Genomic DNA, 15,681 nt, shown 5'->3' with positions numbered 1-15,681 from the left:
TTAGTGGTGTACCCCAGGGTTCATTGTTGGGATATTTACTGTTTAACATCTTTATAAATGATATAGAGCTAGGGATTAAAAGTATAATTTCTGTGTTTGCAGATGACACCAAACTATTTAATGGAATTAAATCCATACAGGATGTCCATAATCTCTAAGCAGACCTGGAAGTACTGTTTGATTGGGCAACCAAGTGGCAAACTACATTTAACATTGAGAAATGTAAAGTTATGCACTTGGGGGCTAACAACATGCATGCCTTATACTGTCTAGGGGGAATACGTTTGGGGGACTCAACCTATATAAATATATAAATATTTCATATAGAGAACTCATTTCCAACTATTCACTTTAAGATCCTTACAAAGGGAAAGAGTGGGTTATTTGCACAGGGGTCTGTAAGGTCTGTGAAAATGTGGAATAGGCTTCCTCAGGAAGTAGTTTCAGCAAGTTCTATAGATTGCTTTTAAAAAAAAGCTGGATGCTTCTCTTAAAGGACGGAAAAAAACTGGGTATTAAAGCTTTAAAGTAAAGATAACAGACTGTTGATCCAGGGAACATCCAAATGCCTGATGGAATCAGGAAGGAATTATTTTTCCCCTTTTGGAGCAAAAAGTAGATAGATCGATTGATCTGTGGGATTAAAGGAAACTGTGATTTTTTTATTTTTAGTTTAGTTGTGCTTTAATGTGAAACCTGTTGATACAATTGATTAAGGTTGGCTTTCTAATAGTAACTATGGTGCGCAGCTCGCAACTGTTCTGATTTCTTCGAAACAGTACAGTTTTTCATCTGTATTGACGGTGTCCCTGGGAGAAATTGCATTTTCACAAGCATGCAGTGGATTACAATCGGGTGTAATTATGATGGGTGCCACTAGATGGCGCCAATAACCACATAAGAGTACAATTGTAGTTAATTAAAGTTCCCTAGATGACTGTTGTGTTGCTGCCTAATAATATCTTAGGTGTAACCCCAAAACACGGAATTTGGAGACCTATTTTTTAACAGGAATATAAAAGTAGCATTAAAAGTAGTAGTAACAAAGAATATTTAAAAAAAAACCTGCGGTTACAGCTAATTGAAGGCACCTGCTTTCAATTAGCTGTGACCGCAAAGTTCCCACGGTCCAGAAATCCCACAATGACATTGTGATTCATAATGTCATTGTCGGATAACCTGTAAAAAATAAAAAAAAGAACAAGTTTAAAATAAAAAACACATACGAATTAAATAATTTTAGAAAAAAAAATTTTTTTTTTTTTCTCCCGAATTTTTGCTGTTGAATCCCGTGTTTTTTGGGTCGGGTATACCCGAATTCGAACAGCCATATTCGGGTCGAATATAGGGACAACCCGAATTCGAACATCAACACTAGTAAGGAAGATGCTCTGTACAGGGGTTTAGACTAGGGGTAAATTCTGTACTGGAGATTTTTGGATGGGTAGAGGGAGGTATTTTTTTCATTTTTTACTGGCCCGTGTGTTTTTTTTGCCCCTGCACACTATTGGTTACATATTACTGTAAACTGTACTCTTTGTGTGACACACTCCTTACCCCTACACTCAGCAAACACTCTTTACTTTTGGACTGGGGGAGGGTTTTTTTGGACTTGGGCTATGGAAAGAGCCCTGTTTTGGGTAGATTGAGTAGATTGGAGTCATGGTGGGGGGGGGGACTCTACTGGAGCAAGATATTTGTACAAGGGTGATTTTGCCTGGGGGGAAGCTCTGTACTGTGTGATGAAAGCTGGGATAAGCCCTTAATTGAGGAAATTTAGGCTGACGTCGGGTTGAGTTCGGCACTGGAGGAATTACTTCTGAGCCCTGCACTCTCTAGAAAAAAAAAACTTCCAGAGCCCTGCAAATTGAGTGTTTTCAATTTAAAGGATGCAACCATGCAATCCCAAACCCAGTTAAACTACATTTTTCTCATACTCATAATCACTACAGTCTTTGTGCTTTATTGTACATACTTCTTACTTCTAAAAGTGTTTATTATATCCATAGTTGCTGATTCATAAGTGGTCACGGACCACTAAATTAACCTTTTTTAAGGTAGGTTAAAAAAATATAAAGAATTAAAAAAGAGTTAAAAATGTAAAGAATGATTTTCTTTTTTTTTAATTACTGTGCTGAGGTTTGTACATGTCTTTCATCTACTTGCTTGTGACACAGGTATTAACCTCCCTAGCAGTCTAATTCCTTCCAAATTTCCATGCAAAAAGCGGTAAAATTTTTTACATGGAAAATTATTTTTCATTGCAGGCTGTAATTCTTAGGCATAACTCACTGATAATTATTACATTTAATAATAGACTTTAAAAAACAAAACACAAACATCTGTAAAAAATAAAAGTAAAAAAAAACTTTAAACATGTAATGTAACTGTATAGTAGCATGTATAATATATATAATATAACTACATGTTACAACGCATGTACTGGCTTCACCGGTAAAACCCGTAGATTCTCTCTGCACTTGGCGGCTGGAGATCAAGGAGGAAGGACGTGTCCCCAGGACCTGCGGGGACCAGCAGGACGCCAAGGGACAGCAACGGAACAAGGTAAATTTTAGTAAATTTTAGTTAAAATCTACCCCAATTGTGACTAGGGAATACCGCTTTTTGGCTGGTAAAATCCATCCCTAGTCACACTTGGGAATACCGCTAGGGGGGGTTAAGGCATATTGTGTGGGTAGAAAGACACAGAAAGAAGTGGCACATGTTTCTCCTATACAATATTTAGGCTCAGGTTTAACTTATCTTTTCCATTTTAGCCCCTTTATATAATTTGGTCATAAACACTACTTAGCATGGTTGTATTGGATGTTGCTTTAACCCTTAACCTCCCTGGCGGTATGATTGTTGAGGATTTTTAAATGTAAAAGCGGTACATTTAAAAATCCCCATTATTTTAAATTTCCCGCCCGGTCCCACTTACCTTCGTAACGGTCCTGCCCTCAAGCCTAAGACTTGCGAGCAAATGCCCAGCTGGCATCTGCTTCCCCTGGCCACTAGTATCCAACGCTCACATGCCGGGGAGGCAGATGCCAGCTGGGCATTGCCAGGTCATGCAAAAGCCCGGCCTGCATCGTCAGGGGAAGAAAATGTCGGGCATCACTGAAAGACACAGCTGACATCTCTGGAGGACGCTGCGGGCACTTCTGGAGGACGCCGCTGTAACGTGGGAGCAAGGTAGAAGTTTTAAACTCCCTGGTAATTCCACCCGAGTGTGGCTCGGGGTTAACGCTTTTGGTATGGAAAATCCACCCAAAGCCAAACTCAGGAATATAGCTAGGCAAATTAAGGTGCCCAAGGTTGCCCCAATATTTTTTACAATTTTAGCGTGGCTCCTGGTGGACTATACCTGCACAGTGTATATCAGCACGTGTAAGGCTTGCTGATGGTACAACTAGAGAGCCACCTAAGAGTTAATCTTTTTTAGCACGTTAAATACAAAAACATGGAATACTGAATACACTTATTTTAGGTGTACAGGTGAATTTGTGTAAACTGGTCTGTGTCCTTGTGGACATTTTGTGTTTTCCTTCCCACACTTGTAGGGGTGGGAGTGGCCTGATAAGGAGAAAGTTATGGCAGTTATGCCTTGAAGGGCCATGAGAAAGAAAGTAGCTGGTAATATACACAATATAATCAAAATACTAACTATTGCAATTTTTTCACATTTTAATGTAACAATTGGATGAGATCAGTGTATAGTTGTTAACTCCAGATATCATAAAGTAGAATGCTGGCACTGACACTTTCTGGATACATGTAAGAAATGCCAGCTTCTCTCTGCTTGACACTTTCCGGTTAGATGATATGAAAATGGGCACTCCTGGTGTAAACCAGGTCATGTAATCTTGCTGCTGGGACTGTTGCTGTTTTGGACCATTGTATGCATCCAATAAAGATGAATACTAACTTTTTATTAGACAGTGCCTGAGTGTTTTTATGACGTTATATACCCTTCCTGACACTTGTATTCCCACAAATACTTCATACCTTGTTACAGGCAGTAACCTTTTCAAAATAAATTCTCTTATTAAACATCATACTATAATACACAATTGAGGGCTTCAGGTAGTTGCAATATTACAAATTATACAAAGTCATTATTGATTTAAAAATATTGTCAAAAGAAGTGTGTAAAAAAAATAGCTACACCTTTACCACTTTCATCAGAATTAACAGGGTATGCAGATGCCAGGTGCTACTAATCAAATGCACTTGATTTGTTGATTAAGTTACCCACAAGTTCATGACAGTACAATCACAAAAAAGAATAAACAAAATTGTTTGGAAGGGTTGCAAGGAGAAAGCCTCATACCAACTGTAAAGTATGGTAGTGGAGAAGTAATGTGCTAATTTGTGCTGCTTTTTCAGCCACAGGGCTTGGGCACTTTGCAATAATTGAGTCAACCATGAACAATTTATTTTAAAATTATTTAGTCAAATGTGTCCCACCTGTGTGAAACTGAAAGTGGGTCATTCAACAGAATAATGATCCTAAACATACCAGCAAATCCACAACAGAACCATTGAAAAAATAAATAAATAAAGGTGTTACAATGGCTCTATGTTGACACTATGCCACAAAGATTTACAACAGTTCTCATATTTGGCAACCTCTTTTCAATTCTAAAGCTGGAAAAAGGAAATATTAGTAAATATACGCAATTTATTTAGGTATTTTATAACCCCCCATGCATCTCTGTTTACCAACCTCAATGTATCCCCCAAAATATTTTAATTATGGGTTTGGTCTCTTTTTTAATTTCACATGCTGCAATCAACTGTTAAAAGAAGTTAACATAAAAAGTATAGAAAGGTGGATACTAGTGCAACAAAATATAAATATTTCACAGAACTATATAATATTTTATGTCAGTAATGTTGTATAATAATTTGGGAAAATATGGAACAAAAGTTATTTTCATATATTAGTTATTTACCATTCATGGTCTTGTTTTTAACAAATCAAATATAACATTACTCAGCATAGAGAGGGGCAGTAGGACAAAATCACTTCTACTCAATGTCTCTTTCTAGCTTGGTCATAAATTGTCTGGATCTAACTTAACTCCTCCGCAATAAAATGTATTTTGCAATTAGCTCAATGGGCAGATTTGCTTCGCTTGGACAGTCATTTAATTTATGTTAGTATCTGTATGCAAGTCTCTCCATATCTCTTTGAAAAGCAAGGTGACTGGTCTCAGTCTTCACCCTCTCTTTCCTTGTTAATTGGTTTTGGGTATGGATCATTGCTTTAATGAAGGCAGTGTGAGGGAGACCCTCCAGTTTTATGACATTCTTTGTTTGGGCTCATCATAATAATCAAGCATTTGACTTCTTATAAAATTAGCCACTTGCTGCATACAGTGCAAAACATGATGGATTCCTTACATTACACAAATTTTGCCATAACAGCTAACATCTGAACACAAATATAGATGAAACTGTATCAAAGCTATTAGATTTTTTTCAGAAAGAAAACAGCAGGGTTAGTGGTAACCCTACACTGCCTTTCTGAGACCAAAAACAATTTTTTTTAAATTAGACATATTTCTTGTTATCTAGGGATAGATAACAAGAAATATGCATCTTTGTATACACAATAAATATGTTGTATTCTCTACAATCCACCTCCAACCCTAAACATAATCCCTGTGCTGCATCTCAAATAATGAGATTGTCATAACTTTAATATTGATTTGTGATCTTTCTGCTTTTGTTAAACTGGAACAGAAATCTCTTCATTCAGCATTCTGTATTGAGTAAAGAATTGTAAAGAATTTCATTATGTAAAAATTGTGTTTCTGCAATGTCATAATCTTTTCATAGGAAAGCTGGTACGAAGCTCTCATGCTGGTTTCCTTAATTCCATAATAAATCATTGGTCTGTTTTCCTAATAATATAGTTCCTAATAATATAGTCTCATTTAATAATATTATTATTTTAACCACAAATGTGTGGTAATTATTATTCATATTACAAGCCCTGCATTATGCACACTTTTTCAGCTTTAATAACCACCCGCTTCAGAATAAACAATAGCAATTGGCTTTAATTATCAGTGTTTAATGGTGCAGAATCACACAGGGCAGGGAAGAGAAGCAAATAATTACTGTAGGTACTGCAGAGTAACTTTCATCCGATTCTTATGTCTTAAATAGGAGGAATCTGTGCAGTCATTAAGTTATGCCAGTGTAATCTTCCCTGAATACTGAACATATATAGTACATTGAAATCCCTTTACTTTAATATGGATATACATATATGCAATATGTTCATTAAGCAAATGTTTTGTATCTATTTCTAATAATGTATTGTAAAATGCTATATTAAGTATTCTGTTAATGTGTAACTATCCTATGTTTTTAACAATAAATTAAACCTTCTTATCATTGAAAATTATATGCTTTGTACATTTTTTGGGGGACATTGTCCTATAGATCCCCTAGGCATCCATAGGATTTAGGGTGACAATTGAACCCTTTAAACTATGAAATTTGGACTTTCCTATTTATTACAATATAAAATGCCTCTAGAGTGAATCCAAGATATTTTGAAGAATAGTTTAAAATGTTAAGAAGTTTGGATGGGCAAATGTAAAGGAAAAATAAAAGCAGCAATTGGGAAAAGTGAATCTGACAGTCAAAAGTAATATACTGAAAGAAAATAGGATTGAATCCACAGATAAAAATGTATAAATACAGCCCTATGAGTTAAAATGGGCACAGAGATTTGGCAGTTCAAGACTTGGCTAGGGAATTTAAGTAAATATCTATTTTCTTTTATTGCAGGGACAATGCTTATTTTTTTTTTTTTTTGGTTGGAAAGCTCCACATTTAGGGCTCCAGTTATAAAACAGGAGCTCAGACCTGAGGTAAAAAAAGACATATTGTAGCATTTTTAACATTACAAAATATCTGTAAAAAAAATACACACCACTGAATGAGTCTGTTCATTGTGCAGGTGGCAGGGGGTGGCAGGGTTATCTTGCGGTGATTCAGACTCTCCTTGTAGCTTTGTGACCAGCTGCTGCCTGCTGCTGCTGCTATTTCAAATCCAGTGAAATAGGAAAAGCTGGACCTATTGATACTTAATCTAAATATAAGTCTAAATATAAATGTAGCTGCCAACCCCCTTGTAGAAATGTTAAAAAAATAAAAGAAGATGAAGAGCAAAATGAGGTACACTTTCTAAATATGTAGTGATAATGGTGCCTTACAAATTCAATACCTCTTATTAGTTTGTCCGCCTTCTGATTTCTTGTGAAACTTTAAAAGACCCTGCCCATAACTTATTGGACCTTTCACCCAGGATAAAAATGTAGGACACTTTGTCTCTCGCTCCCCAGAGGAAACCGGTTTAGGCGAAATGCGTCAGGCTGCAAGACTTTTACCCCTCCTAAAAGGGTTTAAATACGGTATCCCTTTATGGGTCTATGAACTGCAAAATTACATTCTAATAAGTAGAGTTTTGCATAAAAATGAGTCTAAAAAAAAAACCCACAATGATTATTCTGGGGATTATACTGTATCTCACATTTGGTGTGCAGAGATTTTGCACTTAAATGTATAATTGCCTAAAAAAATCCTTGTGTTTTTTATCTTTTTTTCTATTATGGCTTCAAAGTAAAGTGATGACAACGGCTTAAAAACCTCCTGATGCCTGCAAAGTGCCCCCAGTGCTCAGGAAAGAAAGTCCTCAGTGAAAGCACATGTAATTGGAAAGGCAGCCAGGCGCATTGCTAGCCCAGATGTGGTTAGAAAGGCAGCCAGGTGCATTGGTAGGCTAGATGAGGAGCAATAAGCAGCCAGGTTCATTGGTAGCCCAGATAAGGAGCAAAGAACATCCAGGTGCATTGGTAACCCAGTTTAGGGATAAAGGACAGCAAGGTGCATATGTAGCCCTGATGAAAAACAAAAAGCAGCAAGGTGCATTAGTATCTCAGATGTGGTTTGAAAGGTAGCCAGGTGTATTTGCAAGCCAGGGGTTTCTGTAATGGGGGTCTGAGTATGGGGGTCTTATTTTATATCTGGAAGCCCCCTTTAATAACTGGGTCACCAAATGTCTGCCCACCAACACCCTGGTATTGAGTAGAGGAAGAGCAGTAAAAAAATTTCCTTTACTGTCACCAACTCAACCTTCTGTTTAAATAAAGCTAAAAGCTTTAGCTTTTGCAAAAGCCTGTTTAGGCATCTGTAAGAGCCTATGTATTTTTAGTCTGAAATCCTTCCAAGAGGCCTTGCTCTGCAGAGCAGGAAGTTGGAAGCAGTAAAGGCTGCATTTTGCTAAAGTAAGTCTGAATATAGATTACCCACGTTTTCAAAAACACGGGGCTGCTTGTACAGCTTTTTACATTGTTTCAACAGCAGTGGCAGAGTCCAAATACAATTCAGTTATGCAACTTTCAACAACCTCCACAAACTTCCAGACTCTCTTTATAAAGCCTGTAATTATAACGTTAACTGTACTGATTAGATTAGTTTAACCGGGTTCCCTGTCCCTGCATTTCTGTTTGGAAACTGGCCTGTTTTGATGGCCAAGACATTAGCAATGGTCCACTGCCAAACCAGTCAGCCTGGATGATGGTGCAGTCAGCAAAACCTTCATCACAGTGTCTCCAGATTCTTTCATGTGTTATCTGTAAAGAGAACAGGGTACCAATGGCAAACCTGACAATTCTGGTGTTCTCTGGCAATGACAATAAAATGGCTTGATGCCAGGTTGTGAGGACACATGTTACTGTACAGTACCATTACTGACTAGCACACTCAAAAGACTGTTGAATAATCAGTCAGAAGTTATTTTGACTTTGTGTTAAACTGTGTTAACTAAGTGTTTCCTTAATTTTTTGAGCAGTATACATCCAATAACACACAAGTGCCAATCATACATAAATATAAAACATATACAAAAAAAACATTTAGTATTTGATCCTCGTTGTATAGCATTATCAAGGGTTAATGTAGCATTGGTGAATCCAATATGTTAACCATATCGTTATTTCTGTCACTTAGTTAATGCTGAGACAGGAGAGCTTTGAGACAAGGACAAGCTCTGTAGTTGGAGGGAGGTAAAAAGGGAGGTAAAAGGGAAAAGGGAGGTAAGCTCCACCACATTATCTATCACTCCAGGAAAAATATGTCTCCAGGTACTAAGGAGAATAGGGGCCACTTTTATCGAATCTCCCACCACATGAACCCCGGTTTCCCAAACAGTACTACATCTCCACATATATTTTGCTGTGTGGACAACAGCCAAGTAAACTGATATACCTTTTGAAGTAACCACTCTTATTTTTTGGCCAATTTTTCTATTGAGAGGAAGGGTAATGTGGGAAACAAAAAGGTCAAGAAGGGAAAAGTGTGAAAGAAGGAAAAGGAGAAGAATAGGAAAATAAATGGGCACCGCCCTTCCCACTTAAAAAGCCGAGTGGCTAGGTGGTTTCTGGGCTTTCTAACTTTCAAGTTTACAATTTTGAACACTATCCCAGTAAACTTCAAAGTTATTTACATTCCCTTTCATAAATGTATTGCCTCTCAATGACTGCTGCTCAACACAAAAGCTGAATAGATAGGAGGGAGAAATTTTTGACATTGCAAATGAAAGTTCATTGAAGGGTTGTTTATTTTCCACCTTTTCTCTCATATGGTAGAGATTAAATATCCTCGATTGCTCTTTGTGTTACTTTTCCTATGTTCGGTACCGATCAAGGCCAGGTTTTGGTTATTACTTATGTGTTATATGTTTAGCAATAATAATATATTACAATATCAATAAAAAGGGAAACCAGCACAATGCATCATTTAAGGCTTAGGGCAGGCCAGTGGACTATTCTGAGAGGTTTAACCACCTGAGCGTTACACTGAGGTCTAGATTTCTGTACCAAAAGTGATCCACTGTTTTTCATGAATTTTTTTTTTTGAGCATGCTCGGGCTTAACGGCAAGGTGGTTAAAGGTTTACTATATGTCCTTAATTTCCTTCACTTTTCCATCTACAGTATTGTAGGGAGTTGATAGTTATTAGAAATTGCTTCTATATTTGTGTGATCTTTACAGGGAAGTTAGGCTTTATGAGTGTTAGGAGATGCTCATCTGTCCGGTGACTCCGTGCTGTGCGCCATCACAGTATAAAACACTGTTTATTCTGTCCAGTGATGTCATTTGCAGCAGCCAGGAGAACTAAAATAGCAACAGCCACTGCTTCCCTTTAGCCTTGCAGCCTGATGTATTTTTGGCATCCCCAACAACACTCTGTGAAGCTGTACACAGCTGAAGGGGATTTCAAAGGCAATTAGCTCTTGACTCAGTCCTGCACTGACATTGGCTGCTTGGACTTTTTAGCCTCTGTAAGGAGTGCAATTTTGCTGAGTTTTGAATTTAAGTTGTTTTTGTGTTTTTTGCTATATTTTGCAGATAATTGAGTTGTGTCAAAACTAGTTATAGCCTCCTTATCAGTAGGTCAATATTTGCTCCATCCTTACCTTGAGGCTTCTTGAAACATCTTGCTCAGCAAAGTTGTTAATAAAGTTTCTTGCTATTGACTAACCACTAAGCGTCTTCCACCATGTTGTCTGACTATATAAACTGCAATGTGGTAATAAAGTTTTGAGAAGTGATATAACTACATGCTTGAGCTGCTTGTGTGTTATTCACTGCTCCCATCGCGTTGAAAACAGAGGCCACGATAGAGAGGGAACCTGAACTGGGATCAGCAAGAAATCGCCTTAACAGCCTCTCTGCTGCCAGTCACCAATGTTGTAAGGTAAAGCTGGACTAATTTGTGCTGGAGTGAGTCCTATCTGATTTTCTATTTCTGACTTTGCCTGTTTCTGACCTTGCCTATTTCTGACCTTGCCTGTTTCTGCTGCCTGGACCAACCTTTGCCTCTGACCCTAACTCTGTGTTTTGCCCCTGTGTACTTTGTCTGGTGAATGGATAGTCTGTTGTGATCTCTGGCTCTGAATTCTGGAATAATCTATTGGAATCTTGGTACTTCTATCTGTGGGCTCCTGGCCTGCAGCCAGCCCATCCCCAGACACCCTCCCCTGCGCAGTAAGTCCTAAGGGCAGCTGAGTGCTGTGAGACGCAACCAGTCTCCGTAGGCTGAGCGGGGGCTTAATAAAGGTGAGAACTGTGATGTTAGATTGGGGGACTGGTGTCTGGTGAGAACTGGTGCTAACCAGGGCCTTACAAGGAGTTCTACTTCAATACAATTTGGGCTGATCTTTAAACCATCCTACTTACCTGTCTTAGAGATAAAGTAAATGGTATAGCCATCTGCAAACATAAGACTTTCTATATCCATATAAGGATTAGGGATGAGCGAGCGAGTTTTTAAAACTCAATCTCACGGCGAATTCGGCCGTTCTCGCTTACTGAAATTGTAGATCAATGATCATTGCCGATCAAGCTGGAATAAAAAAAAAAAAAAGATTGCGAGCTGCGCTGATCAATAAATGTAATGATTTGGCTTTCCTCAGCCAATAAATGAGCCCTGGAGGTTTTGAATGGGGCCGTGGCCGCATTCATTGAGAACAGTGTGCGATTCCCGGCACTAGAGGTTAATTAATCCACTGCTTTTTTTTTTTTGATGAATGCTTTCCAAGGCCCCACATTAAGACACTTTCTTTTCTTTTTAATATATTAAAACAAATGTTTACACTAATACACATACATTTTTGTATTATACTATGATTGTAAATTTACTTAACACTAATGGCGCCCTGTCCTAATGTTTTTGGTTTGGTAATATAACTAGAGTCAACGTTTGTCACTTTTGTAACTGTGTTTTGCATCGTTAATGAAATGTATTTGGGTTTTTCATATTGTAGGATTAAAGGTATTCTTTCTAGGGTTTAAAAGGGACTATAGTGGCTTGACATTTTAGTTTTTTATGGATTTCATTATTCTGGAGGCATCCATTTGGCGCACCTTCTTTTTTTCCCTTCCTTTAAAGTATTTCCTTTCTTCCCGGCTTCACATCTTTGAGCCTCTTTAAAAAAACTGGTTAAAGCAAGCCATCAAAAGCTGACAACCTCTTCTTGATATAAAATTCTCCAAACATTTAGGCATATACCAAACTAAAATGTTAGCTACAGGTAAACATTATGGGCCTGATTTATTAGAGCTCTCTAAGACTAGAGAAGATACACTTTCATCAGTTAAGCTCAGTTATCCAGCAAACCTTGAATGGATTTTTAAAAGTCATTTGCTATTAGCAAATATTTTCAATCCAGATCAATTTCAGGTTTGCTGGATCACCATGCTTCACTGATGAAAGTGTATCCTCTCTAGCCTAGTAAATCAGTATACTGATAATCCAGTGATGACAAACAGTTTCCAGTCATCCAGCAAGCAAGTTATCTTGTTTATACACATTATGGTACATACCTCTTCAAAAATCCTTACAAAGCTCTCTCAAAAAAGGTACCACCAGGTAATACCGAATACATTTGTATTCGATTGTAGCCAAACTATTGTTGGACACCCAATCCCTCTGTATTCTGGCTTAAAAACTGACTCTAAAACCAATGTATCCTAAGCTAAACCACTAATTACCCCAGTATGAAAAAATATTAGAAACATCCTGTAAAAAAAATCTACCCCTAGTTTATTAGGCTATCAGCATCTTCCCTACAACATCTCCTAGCTTTTCCAACCAAAATTAGTTTTTAGGCTGCAATTAAATATAAAGGTCAAATGAACTGCAAATGCAAAATATCATACTTTTCCTTCTTTGTCAGACTTTTTTTTTGCTGTATTACCCTAATCTTCTCCCTGCCTCTCCCTGCCTGTCAATCTATTAAATAAAAAAAAAGCATCCAGAAAATATTTTGTGGTGAGATTTTCTAAGGAATTTTAAAGCCAGCTCCATCTTCTGGGTCTGTCTCTATCCCCACCCCTTGAAGCCCCTCCCATCCTCGCATTTCTTTTAGCAAAATCCTATATGTCTGACAGCTCCTTTCAAGTTTCTTTAAAGGTAATTCCTCCTCCCCTTCTCTGCTCCTTGCTAAAGTTCCCCTAGAGTCAGTCTTAGGACTGGTTCTTTTTTTTCTGTAGACCTCTTATGTATTCAACAGAAGTGTAGCTGATTGAAGGGAGACAGCAAAAGATATAGCTGGAGACACAGGTGAACTCTCTGGACACACTTCAGCTGAATAGATTGCTGATTGCTGAATAGATTTAAATCTAATATATGTCAGTTCTCTATCCATTTACAGATTGATTTTCTAAACCTATTGACCCTAACTTGCATATTAACCATCTGTGGTGTACAGTGTCAAATGCTTTAGCAATGTCCAAGTACGCTATATCGACTGCTATTCCACTGTCTACCTGTTTATTTACTTCTTCATAAAAAGAGAGTAAATTTGTTTGACAATTTCTGTCTTTCTTGAAGCCATACTGACTATCACTTATATTATTATTTTCTAGCAGAAACTCCTCTATGTGGCTCTTTATCAAACTCTCTAAGACCTTTCCAACTATGGACGTTAAACTAACGGGTCTGTAGTTACCTCGTAATGACTTTGCTGCGGCAAAGTCATTACAGTGGCTAAAAGAGTCTCTAAAAATTAGAAATAATGGCTTTGAAATAACTGAGCTCAGCTCTTTGAGGACACGTGGGTGTAATCCATCAGGTCCTGGTGCTTTGTCAACCTTAATTTTTCCCAGCTGTTTCTCAATCATATCAATTCTGAGCCATTGTCACTCATTTAAGGCAGTGACATTGCTATTATGAATTTGGACTTGAGCTCTGCCATTTTCCTTCGTGTACACAGAGCTAAAAAAAAGTGTTTAGTAAATCTGCCTTGTTTTTATTCCCAGTTACAAACCTAGCGACATCCTTTAAGGGTCTACATGCTCAGATCTGAACTTTTTGCTATTAAGATATTTGAAAAATTTTGGGGGGCTTGCCTTACTTTTCTTTGCAATCATTCTTTCGTTTTGAACATTTTATCTCCTTTTTTAATCTTTTGGTATATTATATTTTGTTATATCCCTTCATTTTTATATTTTTGGAATGCCCTTTTCTTGTTCTTTATGGCTTTTTTAACATCAGATGTAAGCTAATTTTAGCCTCCTAAACGTATTACCCATTGGAATATATTTTTCAGTTTGCTTTTGTAGAACAGACTTGAAACATTACCATTTCTGTTCTGTGTTCTTTGAGGACAATATTGTCTCCTAGTCCAAGTCTCAGAGAGCCGCCCCTAGTAATGGAAAATTTGCTCTCTTAAAATTAAATGTTTTTATCTTTCTTGTTTTTGCTTCCTGTGTACAACTTACATTAAATTAAATCATATTATGGTCACTGATACCCAGATTCTCTTTTATTTGCACATTTGTTATAAGCTCTGCATTGTTAGAAAGAACTAGGTCCAGCAGAGTATCATTTCTTGTTGGGGCTTCCTATAAACTGTACCATAAAATTACCTTGTAATAAATTCACAAATTTCCTCCCTTTTGCTGTTCTTGTAGTGCCCTTACTCCAGTCAGTGTCAGGGTAGTTGAAATCTCCCATGATTAAAACACTTCCACTTTTTGCTGCTTTTTCTAACTGTGCTAGTAGTTGATTTTCTATTTCTTCCTTAGCACTATCAATATCATTGCTAAATGTTGACTTAATTTTCGCGAATATTCTGGCTAACCGACTTATTACACTCATTCCATCTCTGATAACTTTAGATCACATTGGATTCATCCCCGGTAGGGAGTCTAGAGACAATACCACCAAAGCTCTTATTCTGGCACAATGGGCTCAGAATTAAAACCATCAATGCTCTTTCTTATCTACAGGCCGCATTCATTGGGAAGATGTGTGATCCCCGGCACTAGAGGTTAATTAACCTCTAGTCCCGGGGATATTCTCAATGAATGTGGCTGCCTCAGCTGCATTCATAGAGAAGATGTGTAATCCTCGGCACTAGAGGTAATTAATTCTCTAGTGCCGCGGATCGCACACTTTAAAAAAAAAATTGCTGCGAGAACAAGTTTTAAAAACCTAGTCCTAGCGAGAATTCTGTATCTGATGCAAACAATCCCGAACTTTCTGACAGACTTCTTTTTCAAGTCTTTATTTTCATGTTTTAGAATATTCCTCAGGGGATAGAAACCACCTAGGATAGCATTTTGCCTTCTTGCAACACCAAAGAACAGGGAGGCATAGGCTTGGTAGATATCTGGGAATACTACTGGGCTTGTCACCTTGCCAGAAATGTTGACTGGTGTGCAAACTCCCAATCCAAGGACTGGGTTAGTTTAGAACAGTCTTCTCCAAGTCCTCTTACCCCAATATGATCCAACCCGGCATTCCCACCAGGCCTCTCGAATGAGTTTCTTAAATCATGGGGGAAGGATCAAAAACTGTGGTGGTCCTATCTCCAATTAGGACATTTCCTCCACACTTTAGACAAGAATAAATTATGCTCCAGACAAACAAATATGTTTGAAAAGCTGTGCCAATCCACTGGTCAAATAAGGCATGTGTTGTAGCGTTTAGTTCCCTCATGCTTTAGGTAAACCTTTATATAATTCTTTGCAACATATTTAATTTTTTTTTATATTTTAAACGATTTAAGGACTTTTAATTCTCTCCCCCAACCTATACTTCAGATCAGTTAGTGGTATGTGAATATTAAGTCAAACATTCAGAATTATT

This window comes from Pyxicephalus adspersus, chromosome 10 (genome assembly GCF_032062135.1).
Source record: "Pyxicephalus adspersus chromosome 10, UCB_Pads_2.0, whole genome shotgun sequence".
Classification (NCBI taxonomy): domain Eukaryota; kingdom Metazoa; phylum Chordata; class Amphibia; order Anura; family Pyxicephalidae; genus Pyxicephalus; species Pyxicephalus adspersus.
The sequence above is the reverse complement of the archived record's forward strand: the minus strand, read 5'-3'. Positions refer to the sequence as shown.